Genomic DNA, 13,552 nt, shown 5'->3' on the forward strand with positions numbered 1-13,552 from the left:
AACCCCCTCCAACCCCCCGGCTCATCGATGACCACCCGGCCTATTCTGTCCGGGAACTGTTGGATGTACGTAGATGGGGTAGGGGGTTCTGGTGGACTGGGAGGGGTACGGGCCGGAGGAGCGGTCCTGGGTCTCCCGATCCTTTATTTTGGATCCTGAGCTTATCAGGGAATTTTATGAACGTTTTCCAGAGAGGCCTGGTGGGCCGCCAGGAGGCGTCCGTTGAGGGGGGGGTACTGTCACGGTTGCTCTATGATTTGCTCCACAGGCATTGGTTCTTAGACAGGTGCGGGGCGTGGCGAGCGGAGCTGGGCACCGCAACGTGGCACACCTGGACCTCATCAACTAATCACACACTTTCTTAAGCCTGGCGGGGACTTCTCGTCGGCGCCAGATTATTCCGTCACATTCTGTATTTTGGCTGACGTGTGTACATCGACATTCGATTCCCTAACCTGATTTTGTGATTCCTAAACGTCGTGTTATCTTTCGCCAGTTGCCAGTTCCTCGCCAGTGGATTACCCCCGGACCGCAACACTCTCCGGTGCCTCCGCCAGTTACGCCTACCCGCTCCTGTCTTCGCCTTGCCCGCTGGTTATCTTTTGAGTTCCCCTTTGTTGACAATAAACCGTGGATTGTCCGTACTGTCTCTGTCTCTGCATCCGGGGTCCAAACTGTTACGTATTTTAAGAATCTGAGCTACCCACACATAGACCCAATGAAGCAGGACCAAACATATAAGCCGTAAATACTATACATAGCCACAAGGGGAGCAAGACCTTATTGGAGGCTGCTCCAGCCACAGATAGCAGCACCTTTTGATACATGAAGAAGCCGAAGCCATTACGGCACCCCGGCCACGCCCACTAGGCCACGCCCACTTGACGGTCTCTACCTGAGCACGCGAGCCGGAGAGCGTCAGAGATTTTCAGCGACACCCGCGGACAGTCACGGGCCTCTGCCCGTGGCTGAAAGTAGCTAGAGTTATTATCTCTCACACGTGTTCAACACGATTCCTAGACTTTCGTTCCATAGCCAGTTACCATGCCGAAACATGCAGACTTTAACAATAAACTGAGTTAAAAGCAATCCCGGATTTTGAACCTTTCCTTGAAGAACTACGTAATAAAACCAACCTTTTCGCCAATCGTAACAAGGATGCATATTATAAACTGAACTTGTAAGACCCAAGCCAAGTCATACACCTTGAAAACAAGTAGGCCTTAAGATAGCAAAATATGTGTGGCCATTTCATCAGTTTGACCACCAAACGAAATAGACCTGTGTGAAGTTGGCCCTCCGTCTCATTCAAAATATTAAAATGACACTGCTGTTCGTTTGTGCTAGGTTTGTGCTGGTTTGTGCCGTAAAAATTATCGTTTGTGCTGGTAAGGATTTTGAGTAATTCAAAATTGCATTTTCTGGCATGTGACGTCACCCAGCCCCCCGTTCACGCCCAAATCTCATCAAAATAGTCCCAATCGTTAGTGCTACGTTTGTGCTGGTTTGTGCCGTCAAAAGAAATTGTTTTGCTATTATGGTTTCTTAGTTGTTCCCGTTTGATTTTTCACACATGACGTCACTCAGCCCCCCGTCCTCCTTCAAATCGCGTCAAAATGGTCTCTATCGTTAGTGCTACGTCTGTGCTGGTTTGTGCAGTCAAAATAAATATTTGTGCAACTATAGTTTAAAAGGTACTCCAGTTTGATTTTTCTCACGTGACGTCACTCAGCCCCCCCTCCATCTTCAAATCGCGTCAAAATTGTCTCTATGTTTAGTGCTACGTTAGTGCTGGTTTGTGCTGTTAAAATAAATGTTTTTGATACTTTACTTTTTAAGTAATTAATACAACTTTATTGTCCCTTCTTGTTATGTAAACATTCCACTTGTTATGCAATCACCCCTAGAACGCTCAAATCGTGTCAAAATGGTCTCTATCGTTAGTGCTACGTTTGTGCTGGTTTGTGCAGTCAAAATAAATGTTTGTGCCACTACAGTTTAAAAGATATTCCAGTTTGATTTTTCTCACGTGATGTAACTCAGCCCCCCTGTGCATCTTCAAATCGTGTCAAAATGGTCTCTATGTTTAGTGCTACGTTAGTGCTGGTTTGTGCTGTTAAAATAAATGTTTTTGATACTTTACTTTTTAAGTAATTAATACAACTTAATTTTGCCCTCTTGTTATGCAACACAGCCCACCGTCAACCTTCAAATCGCGGCAAAATGGTCTCTATCGTTTTTGCCAGGTTTGTGCTGTCTTGTATTCTTGTTACTCGTTGCGTTCTCGTCATTTCAGGTTGTGTTCATTGTATTTCTCCGTGCTACGTATGTTCATTGTTTACTCGTGTTTCTGACCTCGGACTGAACCTGTGTGCCCTATTTGGATTATGTTTGCTTACCTGTGTACCGTATCCTGCCAGTAAACGTTTGTTATTTATTCAACTACTGAGTTCTGAGTCGTGCATTTAAGTTCTGCACATCACCTTCAATTCTTAACAACTATAGTTTTTAAGTTAATGTTAAAGCTTTATTATGCCCACGCTTGACCTCACCAGCCCACAGTCCACTTTGAAATCTCAAAATAGGCTCTATCGTTTGTGCCATCAAAATAATTGATTGTTCCCCAATCATCACATTTGTATGTCCTGTTTATATGAGGTGTTTGCTTGTTTTTTGTGTGTTATTTTCAAATACATTTGAGTTTGGTTCACTTCAGTCTGGTTTTGATTTAGATGTAATATTCTTTATTAGCCACTTGTCACGGTATCTGCTGTAAGTAGCAGGGTCATGAGATGAAACACAAACAAATAGATGCACAGAATGTGGACTCAGCCAGAGCAGCAGGCAACCATACCACTGTACCACTTGACCGGCAAAGCAGAAGAAACTGCCTAGGTATCTATTTTTACCACTTTTCACTCGCCACAGGAAGGTTTTTTTTTTTTTTTTTTTTTTTTTTTTTATAGGTAAGACCTTGTGAGACAGTGTTTGAACAATTAAAATACAACCTCATGACATCGACGCATCAATTCTTAATAGGTCTATTCCAATCAAGGCTTTACCAAATACAAATTTAAGTCACCCATCTCATTTGTATGAACCCAAAGGATTAAAGGTATTCGGAAATGTGATAAGAGGAGTAAAGAGGCAATTTCTCAGGTTGGCAACGCAACTGCGTGTGCCATTTATTAATCAACAAACAAAGTGCAAAAATAGCAACAAATCAGATTTTATAAAAATAGCATCTCTTGCTGAACATGAAACAGAACATGAATGGAATGTTTTTACTGCTCTTTTGTGTAGAACAAAACATGAGGTTGCACGCTATGTGTTTCCTGTACTGTGGAAACCCCCTTGGTCAGGTCATCATACCGCTCCCATGCCGAGAACGTCCTCCTGCAGAATGCCACATAGTGTCCCATAGCTTGCCAGTCATGCCCTGGAGTAAAATTAACAACGCCCCTAAGGAGGAACTGCTCATTTCCAATGGTGATGTCCATGGGAAAGTCTTGGAGTCTGTAGGTGCACTCTGCAGCAATTTCGACCCACAGTGCTGCACCTGTGGAGTAACCATGGTCAACCATACCAATGCAAAGGGGCGCTGGCATGGAAGGGTCCACTTCCATTGATGGCTTAGCTGCTTCTGTGTTTAGAGGACTGCACAAACCAGCACAAACGTAGCACTAACTGTCCGTCCACACCAGAAGCGAATTGAGTGACCAAATCGCCGGAAGTCATTCACTTTCTATGGGCAAGAGCGACCAAAGCGACCAAAGCGACCAACGCTACCAGCGACCAAAGTTGAGCGACCAGAGCGTCAAAAAGAAGTTGAAAACTTTTTAACTTTATGCAAATGACTATTATTCGCTTCAGCGGCCAAACACTGACAGCCAATCGGAATGTAGACGCTCTTCGCTTGCGTGGATCCCAGGGAACATCGGCAGGCACTTTGGTTCCTACCTACCTTAAGTACCTTTATTCACTCACTGAACAAAATGTCGGCTGAAGTATTAATCGCGGCTGTAACTGGGCACCCGGTGTTGTACGAACCCACCCTTTTTCAGTTCAGAGATCGAAACGGACTCATTTTAATTTGCTCTACATGCCACCAATCTAACCAACCAATCGCGTGTAGCATGCTTTAAACAAACCCAAAAAAGTTTTTGAAATCGTCACATAAACAAACTAATCGACAAGACGAGGGATAAATGACAAGGGATATATCTCTTGTCTTTTATCCCTCTATTCCCCACTATTCACGGAGCCTGAGGTGAATAATTGTTAATTAAATAGTCTAGATAGATAGCCTAGTCAAGTCTTTATTAATACCAAACGACACAAATCGTCGTGAATCCATTTAGGTGGTTCGGCCCACACAGGACAGTAGCCTACAAGACCACACAGAACAAGTCTGACTGGACATACACACAATACATCACATTAAAACTAGACACGCGTTGATAGATAGATAGACAGAAAGACCTAGATAGATAGATATGTTCCATTATTTGCCTTGCGGAGCCAACCAGTCCTGTGCACGTATGCAAATTAGCCATGTGCGCTAATGTCTATTTGTTTTGAATGCGACGAATGAGTGCAGATCATGATTTGCAGATCCAGATCAGTGAAACATATTTCAACTACTACAGCACGCAGGGTTTTTTGTTCTCGGTTGTAATTAGCCTACATTTTAGGATTTTTTTTTATATTGGGGGGAATCACTGTCCTACTTGTTGTCGAAGCACTTTGTCGAACAAGCAAAACCGTCTCGGCAATATGGCCAAGGTGTATGGGAGAGTTCACTATTTGATATGGCTGTCTGTAGGGCCTACTAAACGCATACGGCTCCTTTAAATGCGTCTGCATAATTGAATTGTACGTCATGAGCGACTTGAGCGACCAAAGCGAACAGAAAAATTCGCAGCGAAACTTTGTGAGCACGCTTTGGTCGCTCCTGGTGTGGACGTACACGATAGAGACCATTTTGACGCGATTTGAACGTTCTAGGGCTGCTGGTTGCATAACAAGTGGTCTGTTTACATAACAAGAAGGGAAAATAAAGTTTTATTAATTACTTAAAAAGTAAAGTATCAAAAAAAAAATCTTTTAACAGCACAAACCAGCACTAACGTAGCACTAAACATAGAGACAATTTTGACGCGATATGAAGATGGAGGGGGGGCTGAGTGACGTCACGTGAGAAAAATCAAACTGGAATACCTTTTAAACTATAGTTGCACAAATATTTCTTTTGACTGCAGAAACCAGCACAAACGTAGCACTAACGATAGAGACCATTTTGACGCGATTTGAAGGAGGACGGGGGGCTGAGTGACGTCATGTGTGAAAAATCAAACGGGAACAACTAAGAAACCATAATAGCAAAACAATTTCTTTTGATGGCACAAAACAGCACAAACGTAGCACTAACGATTGGGACTATTTTGATGAGATTTGGGCGTGAACGGGGGGCTGGGTGACGTCACATGCCAGAAAATGCGATTTTGAATCACTCAAAATCCTTACCAGCACAAACGATAATTTTTACGGCACAAACCAGCACAAACCTAGCACAAACTAACAGCAGTGTCATTTTAATATTTTGAATGAGACGGGGGGCCAACTTCACACAGGTATGAAATAGGCCTACAAATGATCCCCATTTAAAAAACACAGGGGGCCGGAGGCGAGATATAGCCTTAATATGAGAAACTAATGTTAACAGAAATACAAAAGTTGCCTTACTTACCGAATAATGTCCTTCCATAGGCTATGCAGGTTTCACAAGAGGCTATACAGGTTTCAAAGAGACTCCTTACACTGTTGAGACGAGACTGTGCAGTGTGTACCACGTGGGCTTTATAGGCTATGGTGGGGGAGGGTAAATTTACCAGAAATTTACACCTGAAGTGTCACTTCCAAGTTTGGAGTTAAGTGTTCAATTATTCAGAGTTAATGTTACTACAATGACACTTACAGATTTGATTTGAAGATAATTCGTTTTGACACCCTGTTTTAACACCAACTCTTTGTAAAATTAGAGTTAAATACACGGGATTTGACTCTTTTCAGAGTATATTTAACTATGCTCTAACTCAAACTTCCTCAACACCGAAATTATAACTCCTCAATTTGCTGTGTACTAGTGATAAAAGCGTACACTAGTCTAGTACTCAGTATTGGCCTGGATTAGTTTTTGAATTTGACAAATAAAATCTGTTTACATTCCCGATGTTGGAATCAAAACTTGGATAAGAATGGATGACGTCTGCTCGGCCAATAGTCTGGTGTCATGAACCAAGGGCCATAGATTGAAATTGAGGGGACACTTTCTGTCTCTCTGCTCCAACGCCCATAAACCTGCAGGTGGAGCTAAAGGACGGGGTCATATGTAATGGGATTGTGTGTAACGGGGTTGTGTGTAACGGGATTGTGTGTAACGGGGTCCTTTGCAACAGGGTTGTGTGTAACGGGGTCCTGTGTAACGGAGTCGTATGTAACGGGGTCATATATAACAGGGTCGTATGTAACATGTCGTATATTCCGGGGTCGTATGTAACGGGGTCCTACTCTGTGAAAAAAAACTGTACAAAAACGGTAATATTCTGGCAGCTGGGGTGCCAGAAAAATACTGTGAAATAACAGATAATTTCTTTCTGATAAAAATACGGTTATTTTCCATAATTAAAATACAGTTTGTAGTTGTAATTTTAAGAAGATTTTGCCTTATTTTCATGTTATTTTTAATGTTTAATTAGAAACATTCACATTTTAAAACAATGATATTACCTAGAATTATGGTAAATAAATGTTGCATTGCGAATAATACTGCTTAAATTGACAGAAATGTGCTGTTCTTAGCTGATTTTTAATGGAAAAAGGTTGTATAATAATTTATATTTGATGTAATATAACAGTATATGGACGCAAAATAATGTGATGTTGAAAAAAAATGTTGAAAAACATTATCTTGGCTTTACAATTGCAATAATTTACTGTTATTTTTAGATCACATCAAATTAATATTTAGTGATTAAACATTTGTTTAACATTTACTGAAACATTGTTTTAAAACAATGAAATAACCCACACTGAATAAAAAGGGTTGGATATAGATGAAAAGAATGTGTAACTTAAATCCCAAAGCTTGAAATCCCAATACAACATTTAACACTGAAATCCCATTACTTTGCTCGATTAAAATAAAATAGCACAGCCAGTGTTAGGCATGTGTAACTTAGAGCTGACTGGAGAATGCTTGTCCTGCCTACAAATTGCATGTCCAACAATCTTTTTGAAAACACTAGACATTTTTAACACTGAAATCCCAAAACATGTTAGTTTCTTTTTTTTTACTTTGCACCCGTAACATTCTAATTAAATAATAAAATAAAATAGCACAGCCAGTGTTATGCATGTGTAACCGAGTTAACGACTCTGGAGAATGAATGTCCTGCGTACAAATTGCATGTCCAAACTATTGGCATTTGAAGGTGGAGTCAGCGATTAAGGGGAAAGTTTGTTGTCAAAATCAGTGAATATCTCCTCATGATCCACTACCTGCCAGAATCCATTGTTAATACACAGCCTATAGGCTCTGTAAATGTGATAGGGTAGGTCCTTGGTTTACAGAGCCTAGGCTGAGCACTAACAAAGGATTTATTGCACATAAGTACGGACAGGTAGTGGATCAGAGATATTAATCGCTGACTCCACCTTCAAATGCCAATAGATTGGACATGCAATTTGTATGCAGTACAGCAGGACCCAATCAGGAGAAAACAGTAAACATCCACAACTGCTACAATCGGACAATTGTGCCAAATTAACAATCTTTTTGAAAACAATAGACATTTTTAACACTGAAATCCCAAAACAACATGTTGTTTTTTTTACTTTGCAGAAAATCCTAATAAAATAAAAAAGTACTGCCAGTGTTTTGAATGAATCACCGCACAACAAACAATGAGTAGACCATCAGTAGCCCTAGACAAACATCATTAATCCTACGACAAATGTAAATCTTCCAAGAATCTAAATACTGCCAAAAGAATACAGGAAAAACTAAAGCTGCATGAGTGCATGTCAAAAGACAAGTGCATTCACAGAGCAAACATGGTCCATGGCAACAGCTCATTCAGCAGCTCTATTACTTTAAGAGAAAACAGCAAATCCAAGTCACATTTTGGGAACGCATGAGCTCCAGAAAAAACATTCATTTGATAATACAGTAGACATGCTGTATGTATGTAAATACTGCAAGAACAAGAACAAAGAACAGCAAAGTTGCATGTGTACAGTCCAGAATCAAGTCAATGAGCAAAAAGATCCAAGTACAACAGCTCACTCATAGTCCGTTTTTGTTTTTGAGAACTTGGGCTTTCTTTGAGAGCGTGGTGCCGTCCAGCTCCATCACAACTTTTTGGCGCACTTCAAACGTGTACTTTAGCTCAGGAGGGTAGTTGAGGTTCAATACATACATTAGGCCCAACAATATGGCAGCAGCTAATGCAGTGTTGTCCAGTCCTTGCATTATCTGCAGGCCTTCCAGGACAGTCCCCACGTCCTCTGGACCACTGGTTGCATAATTTTTCACGACAAATATTCCCACCATGGTGTCCTCAATCGATTCTTTGATGGCGGCTTCGTCCCCTGCCTGCACAGTGAAATCACAAATAGATCGGAGTGAGAAAAAAAAAAATCATATTTACAATGGAATTATAATGAATGTGCTATTGAAAATATTTTTTCATTTTAAATAATTTAAGCCAGTCTGTGAGCCTCTACTTTTCTCTCTATTAAACTTAAATGCAGACTGTACATGTTTCAAATTAAAATGCCTATATAGTGTTGTGCCGATAAAACACGAGACGGTTCATTTTATAGTCAAGTTTTAACTTGGATAAAGCACTCACAGCAACCAATATAAATGTTACTAAACACAACAGAAGTGTGTTGCGTAATTTGCATCAGTACAGTAGCCTAGATCTATTTCATTAAAGGGGACCTATTATGCTTTTTCGACTTTTATGACCTATAACCCTAACCTGAAAACATTAGTCAATTAACAAAGAAATTATAGTAAAATTACTAATTAAATAGTTATTTTACTTTTAATTCCTCAGTAACTTTAAATGATTTTTTTACTTTTTTTAGAGTTTTAAAGTTGAATTTTACAGTTTATTCCCTTAAATAACAGAGAAATATTTGTGAAATTACGATGTATTTGTGAACGTATTTTAACAATAAATATATGGATTTCTAATAGTTTTTTTTGTAAAAGAACAGGAATATTGTGTGTTTTCACAGTTACAGTGATTTCATGTTAGTTTACATTTTACATGTAAAATAACAGTCTCTTTTTGTAAATTAAATGGTGTTTTAAAAATACAGACAAAATCTGTAAAATAAACAGTAAAATTCTGTTATATTACAACTTTTTTTACAGTGTATATAAAGGGGTCGTATGTAACAGGGCTAAACAGCAGGATGAACAGGAACATTTGAGTGTTATCAGCGTATCTGTAGAAACGGATGTGATTTATGTGTGTGTGTGTGTGTGTGTGTGTGTGTGTGTGTGTGTGTGTGTGTGCGTGTGTTTGTGTGTGTGTATCTCTGTGTGTGTGTGTGTGTGTGTGTTCTTAAAGGTCAGATCACCATAATCAGTCATGTGACCAAGCAAACAATGAAATCGATCTCTCGCTCTCCTCTCGCTCTCTCCATCTTACACACACACACACACACACACACACACACACACACACACACACACACAAACACCCCCTATTTCTCTCATTCTCTCCATACACACACACAGACTATGTGTGAGAGAGAGATAGAGAGAACAGATGGACAGAAAGAGAGACGGATAGTTAGACTGATAGATTGTAAGACAGAAGGACAGACAAACAGACAGACAGACCGACAGATAGAGAGATAAACAGAAAGAGAGATAGGCAGATGGATAGAAAGATAGACAGAAAGATAGATAGACAGACAGACATATAGACAGACAGATAGACAAACAATGATTTGCCGGTTGCTTGGTAACCCACCTAGCAATGAGCAATCACCACAGCAACAACCACTCTGCAGTTAAGTCCTGATCACAAGAATACCCCTCTGAACACCACCCATACATCTATATTATATATACTTTATAAAAACATCAAATATATGTAATGAATGTGTGTATGGGGGCGAATGCCAGGCAATAACTGTAAAGCACTCTAAGGTAAGGTAAGGTAAGGTAACTTTATTTGTACCCGAGGGTAGATTTGGTTGCAGGTAGAAAGAAAGAATTGGCTGCATACACACACACGCAGACAACATTAACATCATCGACAGACAGAGACATAAAAGTGACAACAGTGCTCCAGACATAGGAACATGGATAAAAAGAATACAAAAGGTTATTACTATCAAAAGATAGATAAATACTAAATGCAAGCCATCATGGCAGATACAAAAAACAAGGTCAGAATAAATAAATAAAAAGATGAAGAAGGCCATACAATCCAGGTTAATAAGTTAGTGTGTAGCTTACTTACTTACAATTTAACGTTTTGACAGCTGAGGGAACAAAACTGCCTCTGTATCTCTTTGTTTTGCAGGCAGGCATTTTGTACCTACGGCCTGATGGGAGAAGTTGAAATTCACCATATAGTGGGTGGGATCCATCTTCTAAGATAGACCCAGTTAGTCTCTGTAGCTGCCTTGTATGCAGGGATTCTGGGTTCAGCTGTGGCTCTCCAATCAGCCTACTAGCCCACCTCACGATTTGGTTCAGGGAATTCTTATTTTTTAGGGATAAGACACCAGGCTAAAGGATATGACAGATTCAATGAAGCAGCGGTAGAACATGGTTAGCATTTTACTGTCAATGTGAAACGATGAGTTTCCTCAGACAATATAAACGCTGATTCCCCTTTTTGTACACAGCTTCGCAGTTTGTCTCAAAGTTTAGCTTATTGTCGATGATGGTCCCAAGGTATTTATAGTTATCCACACACTCAACAGTCTGACCCTTTATGCTGGTGAGTTCCTTAGCACTGGGGAGTTTCCGGAAATCTATGTACATGTCTTTAGTTTTTTAAATGTTCATGTGTAGAAAGGACCTATCGCACCAGTCTACAAAATCCTGAGCGACTGGGCCATGGCCTGTTTCATTCCCTTGTAGCAGGCTTACAATGACAGAATCATCTGCATACTTTAAAATAAATCAGTCTTCTCTTTTGCTGCGGCACATGTTTGTGTAAAGGATGAACAGGAGAGGGGACAAAACACAGCCCTGAGGGGAGCCAGTGGAGGAGCAGATCTGGTCAGACAGTACTCCATTGACTCGCACTCTTTGCGTCCTATTGGTTAAAAAGTCTAAAACCCATCCAACAAGATTTTTACTCAAATCAAATTGCTCTAAAAGTCTTTCTGTTAAAATGTGGGGTTGAATTGTATTAAAAGCAGAAGAGAAATCTATAAATAAAAGCTGAGCATGTGTTCCTTTTCCTTCCAGATGTTTAAAAAGCATGTTCATCAGAGTGACTGTGGCATCCTCGACACCTCTATGAGGCTTATAGGCAAACTGCAATGGGTCAATATCAGTTTTCTTTAAAATTTCATTTCTCACTAATTTTTCAAAAGCTTTCATGACAATAGATGTCAGAGCAATAGGCCTAAAATCATTCAGAATGTTTGGGCAGCTTGTCTTGGGAACTGGAACGGCTACCGCATCTTTCCAACATTTTGGGACATGCTGATTTTGAAGGGATTTATTGAAGATGTAATGAAATATTCTACTAAGTTCTCTAGAACACAACTTAACCAGTCTACCACATATATTGTCAGGTCCATGGCTTTTATTTGGATTTATGGAAGAGAATACCTTTTCAATATTTTCCTCTTCAATTGTGAAGTGGTTCTGGTCAGCTAATTTATGACTGAGCTCCTGTTTTTCTTCACTGAAATCATAGGTGTCAAAACGGGAAAAGAAATGATTAAGATCATTTGCAAGGTCAGAGTCTGTGTCAAAACCCTCTAAAGTGACAGTGCTTATATTATTTGAGTTACTAGTGCCTGCAATGGCTTTCATACTTGACCATGCAGAGCCCAGGTTATTTGCAGCCATTTTATTTTCCAAAATAGTTTTATAGTCCTGTTTTGCCCTTAGAATTTCAATTTTCAAATCTTTCGTGGCTTCATACAATTCAGAGGCAGTCCCATGTTTGAAAGCACGTTTCTTAGCCTGTATGCTGGATTTGACGGATATTGTTACCCATGGCTTGTTATTAGAGTAAATTTTTATCCTTTTAGATGGTATGATATTGTCTCTACAGAATGTGGCATAAGAACATGTTACATCGGCTAACTCGTCTAAGTCCCCCCCACTTGCCAATCAGTACAGTCAAAACAGGCTTTTAGACACTGCACAGACTCTTCTGTCCAGTTTTGAATGTCCCTTGTATCTGTGGCCACAGCAGGTCTGAAAAGCACTATATTAATGTAGTCCATTAACCACACACATGCATCATACATATAGAATATACATGTCACACCTCTCCCTTCAAACCTCCCTCCAAAGCTCATCTCTCATCTTATTTTCATCCGCTTATCCGGGGTCGGGTCGCGGGTGGAGCAGCTCAAGCAGGGGGCCCCAGACTTCCCTTTCCCGGGCCACATTGACCAGCTCTGACGGGGTGATCCCGAGGCGTTCCCAGGCCAGTGTTGAGATATAATCTCTCCACCTCGTCCTGGGTCTTCCCCGAGGTCTCCTCCCCACTGGACGTGCCTGAAACACCTCCCAAGGAAGACGCCCAGATGCCCGAACCACCTCAGCTGACTCCTTTCTAAGTAAAGGAGCAGCGGCTCTAATCCGAGTTCCTCACGGATGGCTGAGCTTCTCACCCTATCCTTAAGGGAGACGCCAGCCACCCTTCTGAGAAAACTCATCTCGGCCGCTTGTTCCCGCGATCTCGTCCTTTCGGTCATCACCCAGCCCTCATGACCATAGGTGAGGATAGGAACGAAGATCGACCGGTAGATCGAGAGCTTTGCATTGCGGCTCAGCTCGGTGCGGTAAAGCGAACGCAATACCGCCCCCGCTGCTCCGATTCTTCGGCCAATCTCACGCTCCATAGTATCCTCACTCGCGAACAAGACCCCAAGGTACTTGAACTCCTTCACTTGGGCTAAGGACTCATTTCCTACCTGGAGTAAGCAATCCACCGGTTTCCTGCTAAGAGTCATGGCCTCAGATTTAGCGGTGCTGATCCTCATCCCAGCCGCTTCACACTCGGCCGCCAGCCGATCCAGTGAGTGCTGAAGGTCACAGGCCGATGATCCAATGAGGACCACATCATCTGCAAAAAGCAGTGACGAGATCCTCAGACCACCGAACTGCAACCCCTCCCCACCACGACTACGCCTCGATATCCTGTCCATGTATATCACAAACAGGATTGGTGACAAGGCGCAGCCCTGGCGGAGACCAGCACCCACTGAGAACGAAACTGACTGGCTGCCGAGGACGCGAACACAGCTCTCGCTTTGGGAGTAC

The sequence above is a fragment of the Gadus macrocephalus genome, chromosome 20 (assembly GCF_031168955.1).
Source record: "Gadus macrocephalus chromosome 20, ASM3116895v1".
Taxonomy (NCBI): Eukaryota; Metazoa; Chordata; class Actinopteri; order Gadiformes; family Gadidae; genus Gadus; species Gadus macrocephalus.